Raw genomic sequence first — 27,409 nt, forward strand, 5'->3', positions numbered from 1 at the left:
TTGTTCCAACCACCTGGGGTGCGGTGGCTGGGATCCCAGTCTGGGTTAGTATATGGAGGCTTGTTTGGGAAGGGATGGTGCAGCACTTTGCTCACTATTTCAGAAAAGATGCATCTTACCATGGAACTGATGTCAAGGTGGTGTTCAGCATCATTGAAATTGGTCCTTCTGAGAAGGAATGGCATCTGCCATATTTACGATCAATGATGTTCAAAATGTCACCAGAAATTCATTTGGGGTTTTTCACGAATATTGCAATGAAGTTGGAGAAGAAATGCTTGGCTTGGTTATGTGAAAAATTTGTACAAAGAAATTTCACTGCTGGTTAATATCTGGTGTTAACTGTCCTAGAAATGTACCTAAAATTGCTTGCTGCCTCATTAAAATTCAAGTCAAGTTTATTGTCATCTGACTGCACAAGTACATTCTGACGTAACAGCATTCTCCATGATCTTTATCTGCATAATGTCTATTATTTTAATAATGCACAGAGAAAAAAAATCTAGGCTCAGACTTTAGGAAGGGATAACCATCCAGTGATAATTGGGGAATCAACAATGTAGAGGGTAATTTAAATTCCAGGGAGTCACTATCTCAGAGGACCTTTCCTGGATCCAACACACCAATGGCATCATGAAGAAAGCATGTCAGCACTTCTACTTCTTCAGGAGTTTGTGGAGGTTTGGTATGACATTGAAAACCTTGGGAAACTTCTAAGGTAAAAGAAAATGCATTATGTGACATTGCTTGCAGAAGGCTAAGTATATTATATAGAAAATTAGCAGTATATGTGCATCGTTCCCTGAAAGTGGTGGCTCAGGTGAACAGGGTAGTGAGGAAGGCATTTGGCATGTTTGCTTGAATTGGATGGGGTATTGAGTACAAAGGTTAGAACTTCGTCATACACCTGAACAAGGTGTTGGTGAGACAGATCATGGAGTTCTGTGAGCAGATCTGGTCACCCAGATGTAGTAAGCTAGAAGGGGTGCAGGGGAGATTCACCAGAATTTTTCTGAGATTGAAGGATTATAGTTATGATTCTTGAGACTTAAATACCCAGCACAGGAATCTAAGGGATGACCATATAGAAGTAGACAAAATCATGAGGGCGTGGATAAAATGAGTTCTCACTCTCTTTTTCCTAGAGTAGACTGTTTTAGAACTAGAAGTTTTTCAATGAAGAAAGATTCAAGATATGGACTACCCTTTTCACTCAAAAGATACTCCATATCTGGAATGAGCTGCCAGAGGAAACTATAGAAATGGGTACAATTATGACATTCAAAAGGCATTTGATCATAAAAATGGATAGGAAATGTTTTGAAGAATATGAAGCAGATGGGACCAACCCAAAATGACAACTTGTTTGGAATGGATGAGTTGGGCCAATGAGCCTTTTCTCTGCTCAGTGGGACCTGCTGTCATTGGATTTCTTCTCTCCAGTTATGGCAAGAGAATTTTCTTCCCACAGTTGCACTGCTGTATCAGGTACCCCCTGTGAACCATTGTCAGTGCCTTCTTATTTTTGCTCTACACAGCACAACATTATCAACGCAAACAATCTGTTCAAGCCCTCATGATGGTAATGAAAGTAAGCTTTAGCTCACCACCTTTTAACCCTCCAGTGTGCCAATATCCAGTAATGGATAAGCAAATATTGTCCTCCAATGAGATAAAGTCAAAGCAAAGCCAATATTCTTGATTCTTGTGACGAATAATATCTTAACAACTATCTTCAGTTGTCTTCTTGCCAACTGCTTCAAACCAAACCAGATAAGTTACATTTAATATAAATCAAGTTGAACTTGGGCCACACAACTGTGCCATCATGAAGACCATCTGTCTCCACCTCTGACCTCACAGGTCATCTCCTACTGAAATCCACATATTTGTATCTTCAGACTTATCTATACCAATAGATTCCTGGGTGGCCTCTCTCATTCTATTTTCTGTAAAATTTAGGTCAAGCATTTTCTGTGTCCTAACTCACTTTGAATTCAGCTCATTCATCCTCCCATGGAACTAACCTACACTGACTTGCAGTTAAACAATGTTGAAACTCTCTTCCCTCTTCTCAAAGCACTTTAAGCCAATCCCTTATTTTTGCATCTTATATAGCCTCTGGAATGACTTGCAATTTTATCCTCCAGTGTATCCTTGATTATAATTGTTACATCAGTGGTGACCTTGCTGTTAGCTGTGAACTGCTGTGGGTATATTTGAAGGTAGTCTGTAAGCTTGCCATGAAGGGCTAATAGGTTTTATAAAATAATCTCAGACACCAGGAGCCTCATAGCCTTAGTATTTTTTTATTGCAGAATAACACTATCACACATGATTAAACTCATATGTGATAATGTTATGATATTATTGTGCACAGTTCTTGTCACCCAAATAGCAAAGATATCATTAAACTAGAAAGGATGTAGAAAAGATTCAAGAGAATGTTATCGGGACTCACAGAACATTTTGTGTAGAACTATACTGCAGTCCTAATCTCTGGAATTTATTCTCTAAATTTAAAACATTATGAGTTTCCTTTACTTCTTTAACATGCTTCTTAAAATCTGCTTAATTGACCATTTAAGATTAGAGTGGATGAAGAACATTATCATCGCTCACAAGCTTATGACTTTTTGGAATTCTTCATTTCATTCAGCCCTTCCGGCTAATTCATTGAATATATTCAAGAACAAAATTGGCAGATTTTTGGTCTGTGGGTACAAGAGGTAGAGAAATGGAGATGAGACCAACATCAAATCAGTTATGATCCTATTGAAAGGCAGAGGCAAGCTTAAGTTGAATGGAGGATTATGATTCATGTCCAGCATGAAAGATTTTCCAAATAGTAACTGATGAAACTTTTTCACTCCAGAATTAAGAACTCTTAATTCTTACGTTTGTACAAATATTTGCATAAATATTTGTTTAGTAAACCTCTTTTTTTAAATTGTGTTCAAAGCATATTTGGGATCTTTGATACATGAGAGTCATTGGTATGACTTTTCTACATTAAAGGTGCTATTAAATGGATATTGTTTTGTTTTACATTTTGATGGAAAAACAATAAAAAGTAGATTGACATGCCAAAGTAAAATGTAAATCCTCCAGAATATTTGCAACTTTCCAGCTTATGAAAAGCATTTAAATTTCATCTAATTCATGTTGCAGCACATCTGTTACTGGCTTTCACTGGAAAGTTGTGCCATGCAAATACAATGTTCTTCTATATGATAGGTTATCTTGCTTGTATTTCCTTTTTAGTTGTTGAGCAAGAATTTTCCATGTATTAACGTGATCTAGGAAGATAAAATGCCAACTTTCATTGAACATAATTTCCCATTAAACTCCTTAAGTCCAGCAACATTGGTTTTGGCACAAAATGTTAACCAATTTTTTTTCTCCCACTGATGCTGCTTGACCCATTGAGTCCTCCAGCGTGTCTAGCTTCCAACATCTGCGCCTCCTGCCATCTTTCATTGTTTAGATCAGCTTTTAATTTGATGTTTATTAAACGTCTTTTGACATTAAAAAAAAATTCCAACACTTCAAAATGCTTCTGACAGGAATAAATGGAGTGCATTTTTAAAATAATCAATTGGTTTTCATAACATAAATGATTTTGCTAACATGTGAGTCATTAGTACTTTAAAAGCAATTTTGTAATGAACTTTGTCCTTAATAAATTGAGAGGATACATTGATGAATAATGATATATTTCTCTTTCTGTGCAGTTGATATGCTTATCAAGTACTTCTAAATTGTTTGTCTGTAGATTTGTGGTTCCTGTATACATTCCAACAATATTTATCAACCGTGAACCGTGAAACATCTGTATTCCCATAGAACCTATTTTTATGTCATCTAAAGGATGCCTATAGGGAACTAATCTGGCACCAATCAAAGCATTTCACTCTAAACAACTTTATTTGACAATAATCAGTAGAAAGTATATGTTCTCCTTTCCTGTTTAGGCCTTTAAGAAGTGGAAGGCGTGGATTTTTGCTCACTGTGTTGAGGACATCCCTTAGAATACCATCCTTAACTTAGTTCTGCCACGGTTTGTTTACACTTTGACGTTTTGGTAATATATTGCAGACATGCCACATTTATCCTTGACACAACAGTTCTTTAGTCAAAAGCAAGATCTGCGTTCATTCTCCACTGAATGGTTCACCTGCTACTCAACACTGGAAGATCTCTACAGCAGATTTCATAAATCAAGAAAATTGTCTTTCTTTAAACTTGTTAACAGGCACAACATGCTTCTTTAGAAAATCTTACCATTCTCTCAACAGACTTTGATTGAAAATCTTCCTTTTTAACTAGCACATTCTAATTCACATCTAGTAGCAGTTTGTATGGCTGCCTAGGAGCTAATTTATTGGCATTGAAAGATTAGTCTATGGATGAATGCTTTGAAAGTGGTTAAATTTCTATTCACTGGCACAATACTACTGAATATTTCCCGTGATTCTACTTAAACAATACCTATCTCTACACATTGAATTCCAATTTAATTTGTTTTATAATTTTTGCCTCTCCTATTAAATTAGCTATGTTTTACATTAAAAATTACTCAGAAAATAAAATAACACTGGCTTCCATGCAACATAAGGTCCAGCTACAAAATGCATTGTCAATATGAGTGGATAAGTGGATAAACAAAATCTCAGTCTAAAAGATTACAAATTCTGTTTTCCTATATGTATATCTCAAATTGTACATTTTAATATAAAATTAATATTGTAAGACCTACTATCTTTATCGATTAAATTGTTAATTTTGGAAAATAATTCAATGCAAATTCTTGTCCTTCTGAATTTCTTAACTTTTTAAAATTGTGGGCAGGTCACTTAAAGCTCCACGAGCCTCACTCATAGATTCTGCCTTTTACCTACTGGAGATACGTGAGTCTTCCAAGTGACAGCATGCCCCAAATTTCTGTTCAGCTGATCATTGTTCTGTCAAGTCAAGTTTACTGACATCTGATTGTAGAAGTACAACCTGACAAAACAGTGTTCTCTGGTCCTTGGTAAAAAAACATGCAGACACACAACCAGACATAACACACATACAGACAAATAATACTTATGCAGGAGAAGTATTATATCTATAAAAATAAATACTGTTTTGTACAAATGAGAGTCTTGGATGGTTTTTGTGAGCAGTTCTTTTAGGCATTTGGCATTCTCACTGCCTGTGGGAAGAAGTTGTTCCTTAGCTTGGTGGTGTTGGCTCTGAAACTCCTGTATCTCTTCCCTGATGGGAGCAGCTAAAAGATGCTGTATGCGGGGTGGAAGAGGTCCTCCATGATTCTTGTGGGGCCTCTTCAGTTAACAATTCCAGTAGCTCATGTCAATGGAGGGAGGGAGAATCCGGTGCTCTTATCTACCACTCTAATAGTCCTGTGGATTGACCTCCGATTCATTTCTCTGCTGCAACTGTACCATACTGTGATGCAGTCAGCCAGGACATTCCCAATAGAGCTAGAAGGTTGTTATCCTTGCCCACTTCAGTCTTCTCAGGAAGTGTAGGGTCTATTGCGCCTTCCTGATAAGTGAGGAGATGTTGAGTGTCCACAATAGGTCACTAGTTAAGTGAATTCCAAGGAACTTAGTACTCTCCACTATCTCTACCACAGAGTTGTTGATGTGTAGTGGAGGGTGATTGTTCCTGGTCCATGATCATCTTCTTCATCTTGACCAATTTGAGACAGGTTGTTACTCTTGCACCTTTTCACAAGATTTTCCACCTCTTCTGTAGTGCAACTCATTGCTTTTGCGGTCATGGGTCAATAGCATGAACAGGAGTGGGCTGAAGACACAGCTCTGAGGTGTGCCAGTGCTCAGCGTGACGATGCTCGATATTCTGCTACTGACTTGGTCAGACTGGTCTTTCCATTAGGAAGTGCAGGATCCAGTTACAGAGAGGGGTGTTGAGTCCCAGTGAGGACAGATTCACCACCATCCTCTGGGGAATGATCATGTTAAATGCTGACCTGAAGTCAATGAACAGTTGTTCCAGGTGGGTTGGAACAAACAGTGCATAGAAGGTGTTCAGTCTGTCCAGATGGGGGCGTCATTTTCGTTAATTCGCAAGGTTGAATTGTGATCTGTAATAGTCTTGATCCCTTGCCACATGCACTTCGTGTCACTGGTGTCACACAACTATCTGTGGATCATCTGTGTGTATCCTCGCTTTGCCTTCCGGATTGCACGACAGAGTTCAACTCTGGCTGATCTTGGTTCCATCCTAACTATCCCCTGTCTTGAAGGCAGCATCACGAGCTCTGAGAAGGGGCTGGATGTCTGCATCCAACCACGGTTTCTGATTAGCCCTGGTCGTGAAGCATTTGATCTCAGTGACATCCTCAATGCACTTGCTGATGTAGCCAGTCACAGAGATCGTGTACTCCTCTATGTTTATATGACCATTGTAGGTGGTCGCCTCCCTGAAACAGCTCTAATCTCTGGTCTCAAAGCAATCTTACAGTGCTGATGTGCCCCCCCCCCCACCCTCCACCCCCCAGCCACGTCGTGATCTCTCTGCGAACTGACCTAGTTTGCTTTGCCGGTGGTCTGTACGCTGGGGTTAGTAGGACAGATATGTGATCCGAGTAATGAAAATTGGGGTGGGGTGCAGCCTTGTACACACTAGAGGCTTTGGTGTACACCCAATCCAGGGTGTTTTGTCCTGTGGTGGTGAAGTTCACATACTGTTGAAACCGTAGTAAGTACGTTTTCAGGTTGGCATGATTGAAGTCACCAGCAACAATCATGGCACCATCAGGGTGGGAAGTGTGGGCTTTGCAGATGGCACCATAAAGATTCTTTGTGGTTTTATCCTCATTCGCCAAAGGCAGAACATAGACTGCAGCAATTAGCGTGGCTGAAAATTCCCTGGGCAGATAGAAGGGTCTCCATTTCACCAGGAGCTACTCCACCTCTGCTGAGCAGAAGGTTTTCACAACAGAGATATTGGTGCACCTGTTTTCATTGATGTAAATGCACAGACCCCCTCCTGGAGTCTTACCAGAAGCAGCAGTGTCTCTGAGTGTGTAATGTAAGGCCACCCAAATGGATCGGTGAGTCTGGAATGGTGTCCTCGAGCCACGTTTCTGTAACCACCAGAACACAGCAACCCTGTAGTTCTCTGTGGTTCAGATGCAGCCTCAGATCATCCATTTTCTTTTCCAACAATTTTACATCCTGGAATTTATGCATTGCCCAGTTAGAGTCTTCAAGCACACAGAGGCTGGGAAATGTTCTTGTGTACCTTACTGGCTCATTGATTTCAATAGATAGAAACAGATATAGGGGGAATAGGTTATTTCTTCTTGGTTTGATTTAATTAAGTTGCTTTAAATATTTTCACTTATGTTTGTGTATAGTGAGATTCGTGTTTTAAATTTAATTTGATAATAATTTTGGTTTCAGGCTGTAGGTTAAACGTTGCCAGTTTTTTAAGAGTTTTTGGGTGTTTTCTTTAGGGCAATGGTTTTCAACCCTTTTCTCCCACAGACTACCTTAAGAATTTCTTTACTTACCATGGACTTGGTTTCACCAGTCTTTTGGGAGGGGTGTGCTAACAACTGAAGTTACTTCATTGCTCCAGCAGTAACCAATTGCAAAGTGTACCTTGTCCCTCAGCTAAGAAATTCTGCACTCTACAGTGGACCCAATGAGTCTGACCTTGAGATTATTGCTTACTTTTATGTTGCAGTGTGCAGGCACAGAATATGCCAAGCTATGCACTGCAGTCACCCAACAACTCTCTATGGAGCAGTCAAACCTGATCTTTCTATTTTGTTTCACACTTCAACTGAGACCATCAAATGCAGCATCTGCTTATCTTGTTCACCCTCTTCTCTCATCATTAACCTTGGTTTATCCTTTCCTTGGTTACAATCACATATTCAATGACTGTCGGTGTTAAGTCCAGCTCGAGTGAGCCCTATACTGTGAAATTTAAAATGTGCAAATTTGCCTAAATATTGTTTCTACTTTACATTTTACATATTTGATGCATCCAGCCAGCAGAGAGTGTGACTTCAGGAGATAGAGAAGAGAACATTTCCCTGTATATACATCCTGGGACAGTTAGCAATATGGTTAGCAAAATGCTATTACAGAGCCAATGACCCGAGTTCATCAAGATCCTATCAATCTCTGCCTTAAATACATCCAATGACCCAGTCTCCACCACTTCCTGTGGCAACAAATTCCACAGATTCACCACCCTCTGGCTGAAGAAATTCCTCTGCACCTCTGTTCTAACCAGACGCCCTTCAATCCTGAAGTTGTGCTCTCTTGTCCTTGCCTTTCCCACGATGGGAAACAACTTTTCTACATCAACTCTGTCCATGTCTTTCAACATTCAAAATGTTTTTTTTTTTTTAATTTTTTATTTTTCACACCATAAATCACAATAGCCATGATATACACTTTTTCTTTTCCACACATTTACAGTGACTTTTTCTCCCTCCCCCCTCCCTCCTCCCAAGCCACCCCCCCACCCCCCCTCTCAACATTCAAAATGTTTAAATGAGATCCCTCTCCTTCTCCAAAATTCCATGAGTACAAGCCAAGAGTTGTCAAACGCACCTCATATGATAACCCTTCTATTTCCAAAAACATCCTCCTAAGCCTCCTCTGAACCCTCTCCAATGACAGCCGCATCCTTTCTTAAATGAGAACCCTAAAACTGCTCAAAATACTACAAGTGAGGTCTCACCATATCCTTATAAAGCCTCAACATAACTGCTCAAGACACAATAACCAAAACTCTTTCTTAGATGCGCCATAGAAAGTATACAGTCCAGATGCAACACAGTTTGGTATGGGAACTGCTCTGCACAAGAGTATAAGAAATTGTAGAGATACTGGAAAATTGAAGTCACACACAAAATGCTGGAGGAGCTCAGCAGATCATGCAACATCCATGGAAGGCAAAAGGTAATTGATGTTTTGGGCTGTAACACTTTACGGCTCAAATCATTGATTATCTGTTGATGCTGCTTGATTAATTGAGTCTCTACATTGTGAGAAACTGTTTGGAGTTTTAAACATAGATCAGGCCATCACACAAAATAATCTTTCCTCCATCAGCTCTGTCTATACCTGCCACATCTTTCATGCTGGGAAAGCTACTAACATATGAAAGAAACCATCCCACTCCAGCCGGAATCGGACATTTTGGCGTCTGCATTTTGGCAACAGACATTTTGGTGAAAAAAACCAAGACTTTTGTAGCCTTTCTGATATTTTGGTGTCCACGGTTTGGTGCCAGATATGTTGCATTTGGTGACTGACATGACATTTAATTTATTATATTTTAAAATAAATATAACAGATATAAAATTATTAATTTATTATAATTTTAATTAAATACGATGGAATAACATCTCTGCACTCCCCTCACCTGTGGTGACATCTCTGCTGTCCCCTCCCCTCACCCACGATAACATCTACACACCTCCCTTCTCCCCACGGTGACATCTCTGCATTCCCCTTTTCCTGCGGTAACATCTCTGCACTCCTCTCTCCTCACAGTAACATCTTTGCACTCCCCTCTTCTCATGATGATATCTCCACATTTCCCTCACCCCACGGTAACATCTATGTACTCCCCTCTACCCCCAGTGAAATCCATCTTACTGTAAATGGCAAAATGTCCAGCGCCAAACTATGGGCAGAAAAATGTCTGGTGCCAAATTGTGGGCGTCAAATTGTGGAGGCCAAAATTTCCAACGCCAAAATGTGGGCAGCAAAAGCTCCTAGATCCCCCTCTTCAGTCTTCAAACAGGCAGAAGATACATGAGCTTTAAAACAAACTTTCTTCATTCAAGAATGGTTTCTTTCCTGCTATTACCAGGCTATTCAATAGATCTTTCATTCGCAAAAGGTGATGCCCTGGCACTGCTTTCAACATATCTTTCTTTATATCCTGTGCTGTAGTTTTGTTTTTTTTCTATACTATGCACTTTTTGACTTATTGTAACACTGCTCCCTACACTGCTATTTACTTATAAGTTTATTTGTCATTATTGTATGAGTTAATTTGTGTGGATAACACAAAAAGGATTTTTTACTGTATCACAGTGCATGTAGAAATAAACAATTCATTCAATTGCAGCTACCATGACTGAGCAGAGATTGGTGTGGTAATTGCCACACCTCCTGTGCAAGCTTTAGTGGGCCAACAAATTTAGTTCACCTTCTGGTCTAAAACATCACACAGATCATAATCTGTGAAAGGAGCTCATTTCAAGGTTCAAGTTTCTTTTATTACCACATAATAATAAGGCAAACAGAGTTGTCATGAGCATCGCTGGTGCCCCTAACAATAAGAGAAAGAGAAGCAAAAGAGAGTCCTTTCTTCAAAGACACCTAGTGTCTATAGATTCACCTCCAGTGCTCCCACAGCCTCTGCAGTGCACAGACTCCTGTTCAAACCATTGGCAGCCCGAGCTTCAGATCCAAAACGCTGATACGCTCAGGAAGTATTCAGCACCCAAGGCCCTTCGGGAACCTCTCTTGCCCTCATCACCCTCTTGAAGCCTGGTTTCAATACCTGGTTCCCTTGAGCCAGTCTCCAGAAGCCTGCAGCCTGTATAGGTCCTTCGACCGTGGGTCGCCAAAATCTCACAGCCAGTGGGTCCTTTCACTTGCCCACTGCTGTGGTCACTGTCCTATAAGGTTGTTTCTGATACTTCTTCTCAAAGTGGGGAGGGGGGGTGTTCTCCCCATTTTTTGTTCCCTGCGCCAGTTTGCCGCTTGCCTGGAGTCTACAACTCCTCGTGGGATGCTGCTCAGCAGAGGTACTGCCATCTTGGGCACAGACGTTGAAGGATTTCTAAAAGCACCATTGGCTCCTTTAACAGGCTATTTATGCCTGTATGGAGCTGTCGTCATCAGGACCAGGCAGTAGGATCCTGCGAAGGAGCACTCTGCTCCCTGCCCACCTGAGTCAGCACCAGCTGTAGCACTGCTGTTACAGCAGTTCTGGCACTACCTCCGATGTTTCTCTCCATTTGTCCATCAAGCCTGTATCAGCTCTTTGAAAGAGTTATGGGCTGCTCCATTTTGATGTTGTTTACCTACAGTCCATATGAATTCTCCATTTCAAGCAATTAATGAAATTTAGACTGAACATCAGAAAGGAAATCGTTTTCTCAGATGCATCAGGAATAACTCAACATCAGTCCACAATATATGGAGCATCATGCAGGGTGGTTGTAAACTGTTGGAATAATTGCTTATTTCATTTGTCTGTCTGTTATCAGAGGTTGATTGTATAGAAATGCTGCTTTTAGAATTACAACCCTTTGACTCATTAAATTGCAGATTAAAATTTAAAACTCCAGCCATAATTATCAATTCTGTTGTAATTTGGGCATTTCACCAACAGACTTACCATAAAAATAGGTTGGGAGGTTTTTCTGAACAATCTGTCACCCACACACCTCAATCTGCTGCTCCCTTGCTGTCACTGAGGCTGCAGTGTCTTTACTTGCAGCTGTTTTCCAGAAGCAGTAAAGTGTTTAAAAATAATTTGTTCATCCTAGTAATTCAAATGACACTATCAAGCAATTCTTGCAGTAGATCTAGTATAGTAACAAGAAAAACTTAATTCTTCCATACTTAAATGTACAAGATTCATTTATTACTCAATCTAATTGTAGTATTGTGGCTCTAAGTAAAGAAATATTAAAGCTTTACTATAAGCATCTTTTGTTTAGTGCACTGACTTGATTATTTGGCACTTATCAACTGAATTCTCCATCTCTTATTGGACAGCACTGAACCCACGGTTCAGAGAACAGTCAGTAAGAGAAGAAGTACAGAACAACCCTGGCTTAAGCTTTCACTGTCAAATGGAGCTAGCAAAGCATTTATTAGGCCTTCCAAGTTTTTCCATTCATGACCCTTTGGTTCTGTTTTGGGCCTCCTGAGCAATTCAAGAAATAAAAGGCAATTATTCATGAGGCCAATCCAATCTAGAGCATGAAATGTCTGGCTGACTAAACCTCTGGCTGATAAAATGTTTTTCATTTCTCCCTTTTCATCTCCCGATCAATTCTTACTCTGTAGATTATTCCCCATATTAGTTGGTACTTCTTGGAGATTAGTATGTCACTTCTGCATACCTACACATCCATGGCATCTCCTTTTCATGCCCCCATCCACCCACAGATGCCTGACTGGCATAGCTACATTTTATTTATAGAGAGAAGCTGTCCAATCAGCCAATCTGGTCTCCACTGCTGATTCGCTCTACTCATCACTCTCCATCCTACCTGTGGTATTTGACCTCACCATAACTGCCTCTACTATTCCATTTTGTACCAGCTTCCACAATCTCTACTTTCTTGATTTCTTCTGAATTTCTTGCTGAAAGTTAGTTTTCCCACTTCAAATACCTCAATAGTATCTACACAATTCAAATATCTCTTTAAGATCAGCTCAATCATTCATTTAAAGGCCTCTCTCACTCACCCCTCAACCTCTTCTCCAGAGAACCTCCCCCACACTCATATAGTTTTATATCAACCTCAAAAATCTATCACACTCTCTCTCCAGCTTCCTAACACGGTCTCCCAGGAGCTGCAGCTGGATGCACCTCATGCAGGTGTGATCTTCAACGATACTTATGCTGTCCCATATTTCCTACATGCTGCCACTCGCACACTGTTTCCATATTGTCCATGATGACAGTGATCAGTTACATCAACTTCATTAGACAAATGACAGATGCTGGAAATCCAAAATCCAAAGAAAAGCAGTTATAGACTCCATGCTTAAAACATTTCTTGTTTCCTAACACTCAAAGAATTGATTTTTTTTGTCACCATTTCAGCCGAAAGTCTTGGTTGAATATTCCAATCAAAGCAGAGCAACTTCATTTCTCCTCACTAAACTTTGCCACTAACATCAGCAGGGCAGGGACCAAATCCTGTCATTTCTTGTGGAAGGGATGAGAAAAAAAAATTGAGTATTTCAAAGTGCCTAATAATCAAATTCACCATCCAAAAAACAACTCTTATTTTTAATGAAATTTGACAACCGTGTATAATGCACATGTTACAAAATATTCAAACAGCCAGATGCAATCATTTCATAATATGTCATTGAAAGATGGAAGGTTGCTACCAATGGATGCTGCAGATACAGATGTTACCAATCTGCATTAATGATTTGAATGAATGTGGGGAAATGGGAATGAGGTGGGGAGGGGGTGGTGTCAAGTCTAATTTATCTAAGTTTGGTGATGATACAAAACTAGGTGGCAACTTTGGGTATAACAAGGATGCAGCAACCCTTCAGTGGGATATTATGTAAATGGTGAAGGATATGGCAGATGAAATATAACATGGGGAAGAAATTGAAGTCATCCACTTTCGAAATAGAAAGGCATATCGTTTTATATCACATATAAATACAGTGAGCATTAAGAAGGGCAAATGTATGTTGTGTTTTATTGCAAGAGGATTTGAATAAAAGAATGGTTGTATCTTAGTTCAGTTATATCGATCACTGGAGAAAATGTATCTGGAACATCGTGGACAGGTCTTGTCTCCCTTCCTGAGGAGGGCTATACTTGTGATAAAGGAAGCAAATGACATTGATTTCAGTGATTGTATGGCGGTTCACCACAAGGCAGGCGAACCGGCCCTGCTTGTAAGCCATGTGGCGGGGCAGCCAGCCAAAATGGCGCCATCGGGGGTTTCCCTTCCTTCCAGCTCGGGGCTCAGAAACCCGCGCTTGGGGACCACGTGACGCCTGGGTGACGTCACTTTTCACTTTGGCAAGAAAAATAAAAGAGCTGAATATTATTTAAAGGGTGAAAAACTACAGCATGCTGTTGTGCAGAGGGACTTGGGAGAGCTTGTGCATGAATCGCCAAATGTTAGGTTGCATGTGCAGCAGGTTATTAAGAAGGCAAATGAAATGTTGGCCTTCATCGCTAGAGGAATTGAACTCAGGAGTAGGGAGGTAATGTTGCAACTGTACAAGATACTGGTGAGACCGCACCTGGAGGACTGTGTCCAGTTCTGGTCTCCATATTTGAGGAAGGATATACTGGCTTTGGAGACGGACCAGAGGAGGTTTACTAGGTTGATCCCTGGGATGAAGGGATTGACTTATGATGAAAGATTAAATCGTCTAGGATTGTATTTGCTCGAGTTCAGAAGAATGAGAGGAGATCTTATAGAAACATATAGGATTATGAAGGGATAGGATAGATATAGGAAGGTTTTTTTGAGCTGGCCGGGGAAACTAAAACCAGAGGACACAGTCTCAAGATTCGGGGGAGTAGATTTAGGACAGAGATGAGGAAAAATAGTTTTTCCCAGAGAGTAGTGAATGTTTGGAATTCTCTAACCAGGGAAGTGGTTGAGGCTGCCTCATTAAACATATTTAAAATTCGGTTAGATAAATCTTTACATGATCGAGGAATTAGGGGACATGGGGAGAAGGCAGTTAGGTCATCAATTAGATCAGCCATGATCGTATTGAATGGCGGAGCAGGCTCGATGGGCCATTTTTGGCCTACTCCTGTTCCTACTTCCTATGTTCCTATGTCACCACCCTCCAGCGCGGTTCTCAGCCAGGTCCGGGCTGGGAGTACAAGTGCAGCCCAGCAGCCTGCAATAAACTAGTCTGCTCACTGAGCTCAACCCGTCTGGGTGCGTGTGTTATTGCAGGAGCAGTGTAGCCGCCGCTACAATGGTGCATTTTTTATGAGGAGAGATTAAACAATCTGTTTGCTCTAATGATTAGAAAATGACAAGTATGAGGGATTAAATTAAAAAAATTAAGATTGAAATAAATTCCCTCTGAATACTGAAAATCAGTTGTGTTGATTTGGGGAATGGTGCTGATACTGTTAGGATTTTTGCTTGGATAGGGAGGAGGAGTTGTAACAGTGGGAAGGTTTCTTCTACTCGGGTTCTGGAAAAACATGCTGCATACACAGAGAGGACCCAAGGGAATTTCACCAACTATTTCTATGAATAGGACTTCCTTTTTTTTCCTCACTTAACCCAATTTTCAGACCTGCAAGATTGCCAAAGTTTTGCTGGATTTTCAGCAGTTGAAACTGTTGAAGGACCCAGGTGGCTTCTGTCAACCTTTACCACAACAAGTTAAGAAAAGATAACATGCAAATCAACTGTGGAGAGGGTGAATCTGGAAAATGGAGAAGTGGTGAAAGGGGGTGTGTTTAATATGAATCGAAAATCAACCAACAAAAAAATGCATATTTTGCACTTTTAAATTGTTTCATTTGAAAATTCTCAAAGAACATTTTTTTTGTGTGTATTTGTTCAAGCAGCCCAGTATCCAGTGAAATAAAAGTAAATAAGTTTCAATGTGAGAGGAAGGAGAGTAGGGGAAAGTATATTTATATTTAATAACTAATATGCAATGGAATCTGTAAGGCAATTAAAAGTCATTGAAGCTGAGGTGAGTGTGTTTTAAAAAGAGTGTGGAGAGCAACTGAAGGGTTAAACAGAGTGTGATTTGTGGGAGTGAGTACTTGAGATATTTAGCAGGGACAAATAAATATGTTACTGAAACTTGGCTGGAGGAAGGACAAGACTGGCTGATGCAGGTACCTGTGTTTAGGTGTTTTAAAAGGTATAGGACAGGAGGTAGAAAAGTTGGGGGGAGGGGGGGTAGCATTACTGGTCAGGGATAGTATCACGGCTATAGAAAGGGAGGACATTGCCGAGGGTGTGTCCACTGAGTGGGTCTGGGTGGAAGTCAGAAATAGGAAGGGAACTCTCATTGTGTTAGGAGTAGTCTGTAAGCTCCAAATAGCCCTGAGGAGCAGATAAGCAGGCAGAGTTTGGAATAGTGAGGGATATACAAAGTTTGAGTTATGGATGATTTCAACTTCCTTAATATTGACTGGCACCTACTGACTGCGAGAAGGAGGGATGGGGCTGAATTTATCAGGTGTGTTTAAGAAGGATTCCTGACACAGTATGTGGACCAGCTGACAAGAGGAGAGGCCATACTGGATATGGTTCTGGGGAATGAATCTGGTCAGGTGGCGGACCTCTTGGTGGGGGAGCATTTTGGTGAGAGTGACCACAACACCCTCAGCTTCAACATAGCTATGGAAAAGGATAAAAACAGTCAAACTGGGGAAGTGCTTAATTGGGGAAGGGCTGGAAGCATGGCGTGATGGCGTAGATGGGAGACATGAAAAGACAACTCTCCTGACAGAACTGTTAAAAACCTGATCCTAAAAGTTTTGTAAACTTTAAAAAATATATAGTATTTTTATAAAGTATTACCAACTGCAATAATGAGAAAGACAAAGTCACAGACTGGAAAAAATAATATTCAGAAACAACTAACAAACATTGATGAACTTGGGCCTACCTTCGAGATGGAGCCTGGGGACACGACTTCTCTTTACCCACGTCCATAGCGACGATCTTCGGTGAAGGTACAGTTGGCTCCGGTGCTGACTCCTCTGAGTGCCGGGGGAAATGGTGCCAGAGCCCAAAGACGACTTCCTCCTGACTATGAGGAACAACCGCGCATGCTGCAGGGGGCACCGATCCCTTACAGCCCAGCGATGCTGGACCATTGAGGGAGAGGACCAGGACCCGCCAACAAGTGGAGATGCCGTCAATTTCAACGGAGGAGGAAGAAGGGGATATCATTGGTGGAACTGAGGAGGAGGATATTTATCCAGGTACAGAAGAAGAAGAAACAGTAATATACAAGGGTAGGCCCTTTCCGAAGTCTATTCAAAGGAAATCTAAGCCTGATATTTCTCATTATGCAGATCACGCAATTCATTTTGATACTTTGTTTAAACAAATTGAAACTATGTCAAATCAGATGAATCAATTTTTTTTTAATCTATGAAAGATCAATTTACTGGCATGAAGGAAGAAATGATAACTATTAAGACTGATGTGGCAAAATATGTGAAGCTGCTGGACAAAGTACAAGATAAAATTAAAAAGATTGAAGAGGAATTTCATGGTTGTCATAATGATGTAGAACAATGGAAAGAAAGGATGTGACAGATGGAGGGTTCCTTTACTGGATGGGAAATCCAACGAAATTATTTATTAAAGAAGATTGATGCTTTGGAGAATTAGAGTTGCAGAAATAATGTTAAAATTGTTGGGTTGCTGGAAGATTTTGAATGTGCAGATCCGGTGAAATTTTTCCAGAAATGGATCCCTGATGTTTTGGGAAAGGAATATTTTCCAAATGGTTTAGAACTGAATACAGCTCATAGAGCAATTAGGAAAAAGTCCATTCCTGGACATCTGCCATGTTTTATATTAATTTGATGTTTGCGTTATCAAGATAGATAATTGATTTTGCATGTAGCAGTTCAAAATGCAAGAAAACATCAAGGTTGTTTGGTGGTTAAGAATAGTACAGTCTTTTTCCATGCAGATTTTAGTCAAGCTATTATTAAACATTGTAAAGAGTTTAATTCTGCCAAAGCTGTATGGTGGAAGAAAGGATATAAATTTGCTTTCAGATATCTTAAAGCTTTTATGGAAATTTTCAATCCCAGTTTTTTTATGATGAAGTTGAAGCTCTTACATTTTCTAATTCTTTGCCTGATGATGAACAGAAGAGAAACCAACAATATCTTTCTCAACAATTGAAGCCAGCTCGAGAAGAGAAGAAGAATGGTGCACAGGAAAGGGAATGCCATCAATTGGTTGAAATTGACATTGATGATCAAGTCAATAGAGACTTGGAGGAAGCTTACCATACTTGAAATGTTTTACTTATTGTTTTTTTTTTATTATTGTTCTGTTCAGGGGAGGTGGTTTTGTTTGCTTCTCCTTCTGAAGTCATTGGTCACTTTGTGGCATTGGTCACTTCCCGTATAGTCGAGGGTGGTAGTACTGTGGTAAAGTATTCTTTTATTATTGTGGGGTTTTTAATGTTTTTTTTCCCCACGACAGATTATAGACATGCTTTTGGGAGATAAATTGGGGCAGGTTTTTTTAGTGTAGGTCACATACAAACACTTTAAAACAGATCTTATTTAAAATACTGGAGCTCTGCTCATGCTAGACATTCTGGCACCAAGAGTCTTTGCAAATGCTTTGGAGAGTGCCAAAGAGACTTCATTAATGGATTATTGTTTACAAAAAGGCAACTGATTAAAGAACTTGTTGGAGCTGCAGGCTTTCTGGAGTGGAACTTACAGTTCTAAGAGGGTCATGTGGTTTTGAATGCAGAGAGTGTCAAACAGTTCTGCAGTTTTACAGTCAGGAGCAACAGCTGGGACTAGAACAGGACAAGCTGGCAAGCTTGTGGAAAAACCCCATTTGGAAGATGGGATGTGAGTTCTAGTTCAGCCTGGTCAAAGCCCTTGTGGTTCATGCAAGAGGAGAGGACTGGCTGCCAAATGTTTCACTTGAAATAAGAGAAACAAAAAGGAACTGTGTGGTGCTCTGAAAGAAAGAGGCTATCATCTGGAAAACCCTGATGGGGCAGATTTCTTTGGCAAGACATTGAAGTGGCTGATCAGAAGGAGTCAGTTGTGGTTTAGTGAACAACAAATTTCTCTCTGAAAACTAACAAGAACCTTCCTGTGCAGTTACCATTTACCTTTCAAACACCAAAGACTGGTGAACTTCATAAATGTTAAATTCTGTGCACAGTATAATAATTTCCTGCAACCAGTAAACTTGGAGGAATGAGAAGTGAGATTGGACTGTGAATCAAAGAACTTTTTGAACTTACATATACGTGCGCTTAGAATTAGAAGGGGGTTAAGTTAGGTTAGTTAAGTTAATAGTAAAAAGTTAAAGATTGATCCTGTTTTCATGTTTAAAATAATTAAAAGCAACTTTTATTTAAGTAACCATTTATCTTGGTGAATATCTATTGCTGCTGGGTTTTGGGGTCCTCTGGGCTCATAACACCTCCTTTATTGGGGTTTGTACTTTTCTTTCTATAGAGGAGATGAATTATTTATTGCAGATTGATCATGGATTGGAGCCCCACTGCATCAGGTATGGAGGTTTATTTATGTTATAAATTAAGATTATATCTAATTTAAATTTTGTTACTTTTAATGTTAATGGGCTCAATAATACAATTAAGAGTAAAAGAGTTTTGGCTTATATTTTAAAAGTTGAAAGTTGATATTGCTTTTTTACAAAAAACACATTTATCAAAAAGGAGCATCAAATTAAAAAGAGATTGGGTTGGTCAAGTTATAGCTTCTTCTTATAATTCTAAAGCAAGATGTATAGCTATTTTGATTAATAAGAAATTATCATTTAAGTTGGAATCAGTAATTGAATCAGTTGGTAGACTTCTGGTCGTATACTGTAAAATTTATTTGGGCATTGATGCCCTTAATGTATATGATGGGAAGTTTATATTAGATTCCTTTCTTAATTTGATGCAGGCATATGAAAAAGTTATGATTGGAGGTGATTTTAAATGTTGTTTACATCCATTATTAGATAAATCTTCAAAAATAGTAACTATGACTAAAATGGCAAAATAGTTATTAATGTTAATGAAAGAAATAAATTTAATTGATATATGAAGACAATTAAATGAAAGAATTTTCATTTTATTAATTTTGATATGATTCTTACTCTAGAATATATATTTTTAATATCTGCTGAATATAAAAGTAGAATATTATCAGATCATTCTCTTTTATTAATAACATGTACAGGTTCAGAAAAGATAGATATGACATATCAATGGAGATTTAATTATTTATTGTTAAAAATGTTGAATATTGTAATTTTATAAGAGATCAAATACAGCAATTTTTGAAAATAAATACAGATTCAGTTAATTGTAAATTTGTATTATGGGATGCATATTTAAGAGGACAAGTTATTAGTTTTACATCTAAAATTAAGAAACAGCATTCTTTTGAAGTTAATAAATTGGAAAAGGAGATAGAAATTTTAGAAAAAGATGTACAACATAATTCAATGGAGACTAAAAAGGTACATTTGATTAAGACGGAACAAGTTTCAAGAACAATAAATGCTATTAGAAATGATTCAGTGAATACATATAAACCTCAAGAGATAAATGATGCATTCAGGGAATTTTATGTGAAATTATATACCTGAATCAGATAAACATGGTTAAAATTAATTATTTTTTTTTATCCGACCTTCATTTACGTTCTTTAAGTAACTAGGATATTAATGAATTGGAAGCCTCTTACTTATAGAGAGATTATAGAAGCCCTTCAATCTATGCCTAATAGGAAGTCTCCAGGTGAAAATGGATTTACAGCTGAGTTTTATAAAAAATTTCAAAATTTATTAATACCTTTATTAATGGAAGTATTGGAACAAGCAATGGATGTTCATTCTTTTCTGGATTCTTTTTCTCAGGCAATTATTACAGTTATTCTTAAAAAAAGATAGAGACCCTTTGAAAACTGGATCTTATAAACCTATCTCATTGTTAAATATTTCTCAGGAGGAATCCAACCTGTCAATGGTTATATCATTAGATGCTGAAAAAGCATTCGATAGAGTAGAATGGAGTTTTTATTTAAGGTATTGGAAAAAAATTGTTTGGACCAATATTTTATTGGTTGGATTAAGGCTTTATATAAAAATCCTATCGCTAGAGTTATGACGAATGGGTAGACATCTTTACCATTTACATTGGAAAGATCTACTAGACAAGGCTGCCCTTTGTCATCAGCTCTTTTTGCATTAGCTGTTGAACCTTTGGCTCAATTGATAAGACAAGATAATAGTTCATTATAATTTTATACATCAATTATATTTAATGCCAGAAAAAAATTAAAGAGATAATTTAATTCCTTCATATTTATGTTTTAGATATCAGAAAGAAATAGATTCTTTTTAACATTCTACTTGGTCATGTGAAATGGTAAAACATTTTTGAATGCAATTTAAAGAATTTTTAAAAGTTATTTTTAAAGTTAAATTTTCATTGGATCCATCATTATTTTTGTTAGGTAATATTAAAAAATTGAGTTTAGAATTGAGATTAACTAGTGTGCAAATTGCATTTTTGAGATTAGTATTGACTGTTGCGAGAAAATGTTTAACGATTACTTGGAAAAATTAGACTGATTTGAGTATACATAGATGGCATACGGAATTGAGATCTTGTATTCCATTGGAAAAAAATAACATAACTTATGTGATAATTTTTTTAATCGGAAAATTTGGAGCCCTTATTTGGATTATATGGGTTTGAAATTTTGAATTCTCTGGCTATGCTGCAGTGGTGTTACTCTAATCCATATTAATTAATTATGTGATTGTGGTTCATATCTCCTTTCTTTTTCTTTCTTTTCTTTTTTTGGGGCATTAGGTTAGTTGGTTAGGAGGGATTGGGTATGGGGATAGGGTGGGGGAGGGTTGGTATGGGAGGATGGTGGGTAGAAGGGGGGTAGTGTGTTTATATATACCAAGTATTTTTTATTGACCATATGTATTATTTGATTTCTGATTGTATGTATCATGGTTCAATACTTTAAATTAAATATTCAAAAAAAATTGAGGAAGGGCTAATAATGAAGGGATGAGGCAGGAACTTGTGAGAATAAATTGGAAACAGCTGTTTAAGGGTGAAAGCACATAAATAATGTGGAGGAAGTTTAGGGACCACTTGTGTAGGGTTCAAGATAGGTTTGTCCCACTGGGACAAAGAAAGGATGGTAAGAAATGGGAACTGTGGCTGATGAAACAGGTGAGAGAACTAGTCAAGAGGAAGAAGGAAGCAAATGTTAGATATGTAGAAGCAGGAAACAGGAAGGGCTCATGAGAAGTATATGGTACCCAGGAAGGAGCTTAAGAAAGGACTTAGAAGATCTTAAAGAGTTGGGGGGAGGGGTGGGATGAGAAGGCCTTGGCATTAGAATTAAGGAGAACCCCAAGGTGTTCTATGCATATGTGAAGAATGGAAGGATGATGAGAATGAAGGTGGAGCCACTAAAGGATAAAGGAGGCAACATATGCCTGGAGGTGAAGGAGTTGTTAAGTTCTAATTGAATACTTTGCATCAGTTTTCACAAGAGAAAAGGACGTTGATCTTGGGTAGCTGGAAATTGAATAGGCCTGTGTTCTGGACAATGTGGAGATTAAGGAAGTGGATTGTAGCGGTGGCTACACTGCTCCTGCAGTAACACACTCAACTAGACAGGTTGATCTCAGTGAGCAGACTAGTTTATTGCAGGCTGTTGGGCTGCACTTATACTCCCAGCCCGGACCTGGCTGAGAACCGCATTGGAGGGCGCTGATGTCACCTGGGTGTCACGTGGTTCCCAAGCAATGGTTTCTGAGCCCCAAGCTGGAAGGAAGGAAAACCCTCGACGGTGCCATTTTGGTCGGCTGCCCTGCTGCGTGGCTTACAAGTGGGGCTGGTTTGCCTGGCTTGTGGTGAGCCACCACACAGCTCCACCCCCCCCCCCCAGAACCGGTGCCAATGTCCTTTTTTGCCGGGCGGTCTCGCTTTATGGGCTGGGCAATGACCACGAGCTCGGTGGGATCGAGGTGCGCTGGCTTCAGCCTGTCCATGGTAAACAGCTTTTATGCATGCCACCCAAGTCCAGCATGAACTTTAAGCCGGAACGCTGTATAACACTGTATGGCCCCTTGTACGATTGCTGCAGAGGTGGCGTAGTCGGGCCCCACCGAATGAAAACAAACTCTGTGGAAAGCAGCTCGCCAGGAATGTGAGATGGATGGATGCCATGCCTGGGTTGCGGTAGGGGTTCAAAGGAGCCCAAGCGTGTCCTGAGGTGAGGAAGTAGTTTGTGCAGCGATCGCTGGGGATTGTGAGGTGTGTTAATGAACTTACCAGGTAGTGCCAGTGGCGCACCGTATACCAGCTCAGCAGATGACGCCTGCAGATCTTCCTTGGGAGTGGAGCAGATGCCCAGGAGCACCCAAGGCACTTTGTCCATCTAGTCGGGGCCGGTGAGGCGTGCCATGAGCGCTGACTTAAGGTGGCAGTGCTAATTTTCGACCAGTCCATTGGCCTGCGGGTGGTAGGGCGTGGTGCAGTGGAGCTGGATCCCCAACCTGTTTGCGAGTTGTGCCCAGAGCGCAGATGTGAACTGGGCGCACCAATCACTGGTGAGGTGAGCCGGGACGCCGAACCGGACGACCCAACCATGCAACAGTGCTCAGGTGGAGGCGTCTGGCATCAGGATCGCCTTGGACCAGTGAGTAGTGGGGTCCACCACCGTAAGCAGGTAACAGTTGCCCTGGGAAATGGGTAAGGGCCCGACGATGTCCATGTGGCTGAATGTGGCTGAACTGTTCCCGGACGTGCTTGAAGTCCAGTACGGGCTCCCTGGCATGCCTGTGAACCTTCGATGTCTGGCAAAGGGTGTATGTTCTGGCCCAGTCCATGATCTGCTTCCGCAGCCCATGCCATACGAACGATTCTGCTACCATGCGGTCCGCGGACCTGATGGACAGATGTGAAAGGTTGTGGATGTGATGGAAGACCTACCTGCGCCACTGGTGGAGAACCACTGGCCGCGGGGTGCCCATGGAGATATCGCACAGGATGGTGCCTTCGCTGCGTGGAGTCGGGAGGTCTCGGAAACACAGGCCGGTGATGGCGTTCTTGAAGGCCCTCATCTCCTCATCAGCTTCCTGGTCCCAGGTGAGCTGGTCGAAGTCGAGGCCGGGCGTCAGCGCGCAGATGGCCGGTCGCAAGAGTGCATCGGCAACCACATTGTCCTTCCCTGCCTTGTGCCGAATGTCGGTGGTAAACTCCAACACGAAGGAGAGATGACACTGCTGGCGGGTCGACCAGGGATCTTTTGCCATCGCAAGCGCCTGGGTGAGGGATTTGTGGTCTGTGAAAATGGTAAAAGTCCTCCCCTCCAAAAAATAGCTGAAATGTTACTGCCCAGTAACTCGCAGTCGAAGGCACTACACTTGCATTCTGGCGGGCAAAGCAGGTAGCTGAAGAATGCCAGTAGTTTCAATGTCCATTCACCTGCTGCTCCAGGACGGAACCGATGGCTGTGGCAGAGGCATCGACAGAGAATGCCATATGCAGGTCGGTGTGCGGGTGGGCGAGCATGGGGGCCTTCGTCAGAGCATCCTTGGTGGCCTCAAATGCGGTGCAGGCTTCTGGGTTCCAACAAGCATCTTGTGCTTGGCTGTGATGAGGGTGAACAGCGGCTACATGATGCGCGCAGCTCCCAGGATGAAACAGTTGTAAAAGTTGACCATACCCGCGAACTCCTGCAGCCCCTTGAGGCTGTACGGGCGTGGGAACTCCCTGATAGTGGCGACCTTCGCAGCGGCGGGCATGGCTCCTTTGGCCATGATGGTATGGCCTAGGAACTGCATGGACTCTTTCCTGAACTGGCACTTCGCCGGGTTGATGGTAAGGCTGAAGTTGGCCAGCCGGGAGAAAAGGGCAAGCAGGTGGGCCTTGTGTTGCACCCGGTCCTTGCTGGTGACGAGGATGTCATCCAAATAAAGACAAAATCCAAGTCCCTGCCCACAGAGTCAATGAGGCGCTGGAAGGTCTGAGCAGCGTTCTTGAGTCCAAACGGAATTCGAACAAGCCAAAGTGGGTGACGATGGCCGTCTTGGGAATATCCTCAGGATCTTGTGATATCCGCACACCAGGTGAACCATGGAGAAGACCCTCGCGCCATGCAGGTTGGCCATAAAGTCCTGGATGTGAGGGATGGGGTAACGGTCAGGAACAGTTGCCTCGTTAAGCCGTCGATAGTCTCCGCAGGGACGCCAGCCACCGGAGGCTTTCGGGACTAGGTGGAGCAGTGAGGCCCATGGGCTGTCAGACTGCCGAATGATCCCCAGCTCCAACAGGTGCGAAAACTCTTCCTTCACTACCTGGAGCTTGTCAGGCGGGAGCCAGCATGCCTTGGTGTGAACCAACGGGCCCTGGGTAGGGATGTGGTGGAACACTCCGTGGCACGGCGAGGCAGCAGAGAACTGTGGCTTGAGGAGTGTCGGGAACTCATCCAGGATCTGCTGAACTCATCTCTGGCTGTGCTGATCGTGGCCATCTCCAGTTGCTCCGAGCAGGCGTCGTTGAAGCAAACGGACTGGACGGTACGGGGGTCCACCAGGCGCCTACTTCAAATGTCGAACAGAAGCCCGTGTACGAGGAGGAAGTCTGCACTCAGGATGGCAGTCAGGAGGGATGAGACAAGACGATGAACCTCCACGCGAAATTCCATTGGCCGAGTTGGAAGTGGACTGTCTATCTCCATATGTCCGGATTGCCATTGCGTTGGCCGCACGAAGGGGAGGTCCACGAGGTTGGTTCCTGGATTCGATGGCTGTGACGGGATGATGCTGATCTGTGCTCCAATGTCAACAAGGAACCGCTGGCCACTGACTGAGTCCCGCAGGTAGAGAAGGCTATGTATTTGGCCAGCCGCCGCAGCCATTAACAGTGGCCAGCCTGGTCATTTCCCTGGAACGAGCAAGGCTGATGACACTTCTGGGCCTTGGCTCTCCAGCTCTGGTGGTAGAAGCAAAGGCCTGAAGCGGATGCTGCGGCCTCGATTATACTCTTGGGGGCCCCTGCAGGGGCTAGGTGCTCTACCGCAGCACTAGGGGCAGGCTTGGCGTGGTCATGCCGTGCCTCGTGACCTGCTGAACCACTGAGCCTTATGAGAATTGTGCAAGCCATAGCTCTTGAGCCTTCTGGGTGACCTTCCTCAGGTCAGTGAAGCTCTCCTGAACCAGCAGTGGGTGGATGTCCCCTGACATATGTTCGAGGAAGATGGGCTCGAAAAGTGGGCAGTTGGTGTGCTCACCCATGAGTGCTAGCATCTCGTCCATCAGTTCCATCGGGCACCTGTCCCCCAGGGTGTCTAGGTGCAGCTCCTGAGCAGCACGCTAGTGTCTGGATAGTCCGAGGGACCCAGTAAGCACTCGCTTGATGGTCTCGTACTTGTCCTCAGTGGGTGGGTGCTGAACAAAGTCCAGCACTCATCTGGCAGTGGCCTGTTCCAGGGCAGCAACTACATGGTAGAATTTGGTCATGTCAAACGAAATCTGGCAGATGTGAAACTGGGCCTCTGCATGGCTGAACCAGGTCTCTGGCTCCTGAACCTTGAATTCAGGCAGTTTTACAGCTAAAGCGCTGATCCCAGGCTCGCTTATGATGGGTTCAAAGACGTTTAAACCTGACGGGGTCACCAATTGTAGCAGCAGCGACACTGTTCCTGCAATAACACACACAACCAGACGGGTTGAGCTCAGTGAGCAGACTAGTTTATTGCTGGCTGCTGGGCTACACTTATATTCCCAGTCCGGACCCAGCTGAGAACCACGCTGGAGGGGGGCGCTGACATCACCCAGGCGTCACATGGTCCCCATGCCTGAGTTTCTGAGCCCTGAGCTGGAAGAAAGGGAAACCCCCGACAACGCCATTTTGGCTGACTGCCCCACCGCGTGGCTTATAAGTGGAGCCGGTTCGCCTCCCTTGTGGTGAGCCACCACAGGATCTTCTTAAAAACATCGATAGATAAGTCTCTGGGGTCGGAGGTGATATACTCCAGGCTGCTGTGGGAACTGAGAGAAGAAATAGCTGGGGGCAGTAGCTATAATCTTTCCTACTCTTTGGCCACAGGGAATGTGCCAGAGGATTGGAGAATGATAAATGTAGTCCCCTTGTTCAAAAAAGGTAATAGGGAGAATCCTAGGAATTATAGATGAGTGAGTCTTACGTCAGTAGTGTGCAAACTATTGGAAAGGATTCTTAAGGATAGGATCTATGCGCATTTTGGAGAAGTACAGTCTACTCAAAGAGAGTCAGAATGACTTTGTGAAGGTAAGGTCATGCCTCATAAGTCTAATTGAGTTTTTTGAGGAGGTAACCAAAGAATTTGATGAAGGTAGGGCAGTAGATGTAGTCTACATGGATTTTAGCAAAGCATTTGACAAAGTTCCCCATGAGAGACTCATCCAGAATGTCATGAGGCATGGGATCTTGGCCATGTGGATAACAAATTGGCTTGTAGAAAGAAAGCAGAGAGTAGTAATGGAAGGGAAGTATTCTGCCTGGAGATCAGTGACGAGTGGAGTGCTGCAGGGATCTGTTCTGGGATCCTCCTCTTTGTGATTTTTATAAATGACCTGGATGGGTCATGGAAGGATGGGTCAGTAAATTTGCAAATGACATGAAGTTCGAAAGTTACAAGAGGATTTATACAGGATGCAGAGTTGGGCAGAAAAGTGGCAGATGGAGTTCAATCTGGGTCTGTGAATGATGCATTTTGGAAGGACAAACCAGAAGGCTGAGTACAGGGTTAATGGTCAGTGACTTGAACAGAGAGACCTTGGGGTTCAAATCCATACACCTCTCAAAGTCATGGCACAGGTTGATTAGATAATTAAGAAGGCCTATAGGAAGCTGGACTTCATTAA

At 41.8% G+C, this 27,409-nt stretch overlaps 1 protein-coding gene and 1 long non-coding RNA gene across 9 annotated transcripts in view; both read left to right on the top strand.

Annotated features, from left to right (window-relative positions):
- Positions 1-27,409, top strand: part of LOC138751556 (retinoic acid receptor beta) — a 942,630-nt gene that overhangs the window by 511,859 nt on the left and 403,362 nt on the right. The gene's annotated exons all lie outside the window — the stretch shown is intronic.
- Positions 1-27,409, top strand: part of LOC138751564 (uncharacterized) — a 49,618-nt gene that overhangs the window by 8,847 nt on the left and 13,362 nt on the right. The window contains exon 2 of the long non-coding RNA XR_011350053.1: positions 18,967-19,021. This is a non-coding gene — a long non-coding RNA (uncharacterized lncRNA). The remainder of the gene's footprint in view (positions 1-18,966; positions 19,022-27,409) is intronic.

Source organism: Narcine bancroftii, chromosome 1 (genome assembly GCF_036971445.1).
Source record: "Narcine bancroftii isolate sNarBan1 chromosome 1, sNarBan1.hap1, whole genome shotgun sequence".
In the NCBI taxonomy this organism is placed as follows: domain Eukaryota; kingdom Metazoa; phylum Chordata; class Chondrichthyes; order Torpediniformes; family Narcinidae; genus Narcine; species Narcine bancroftii.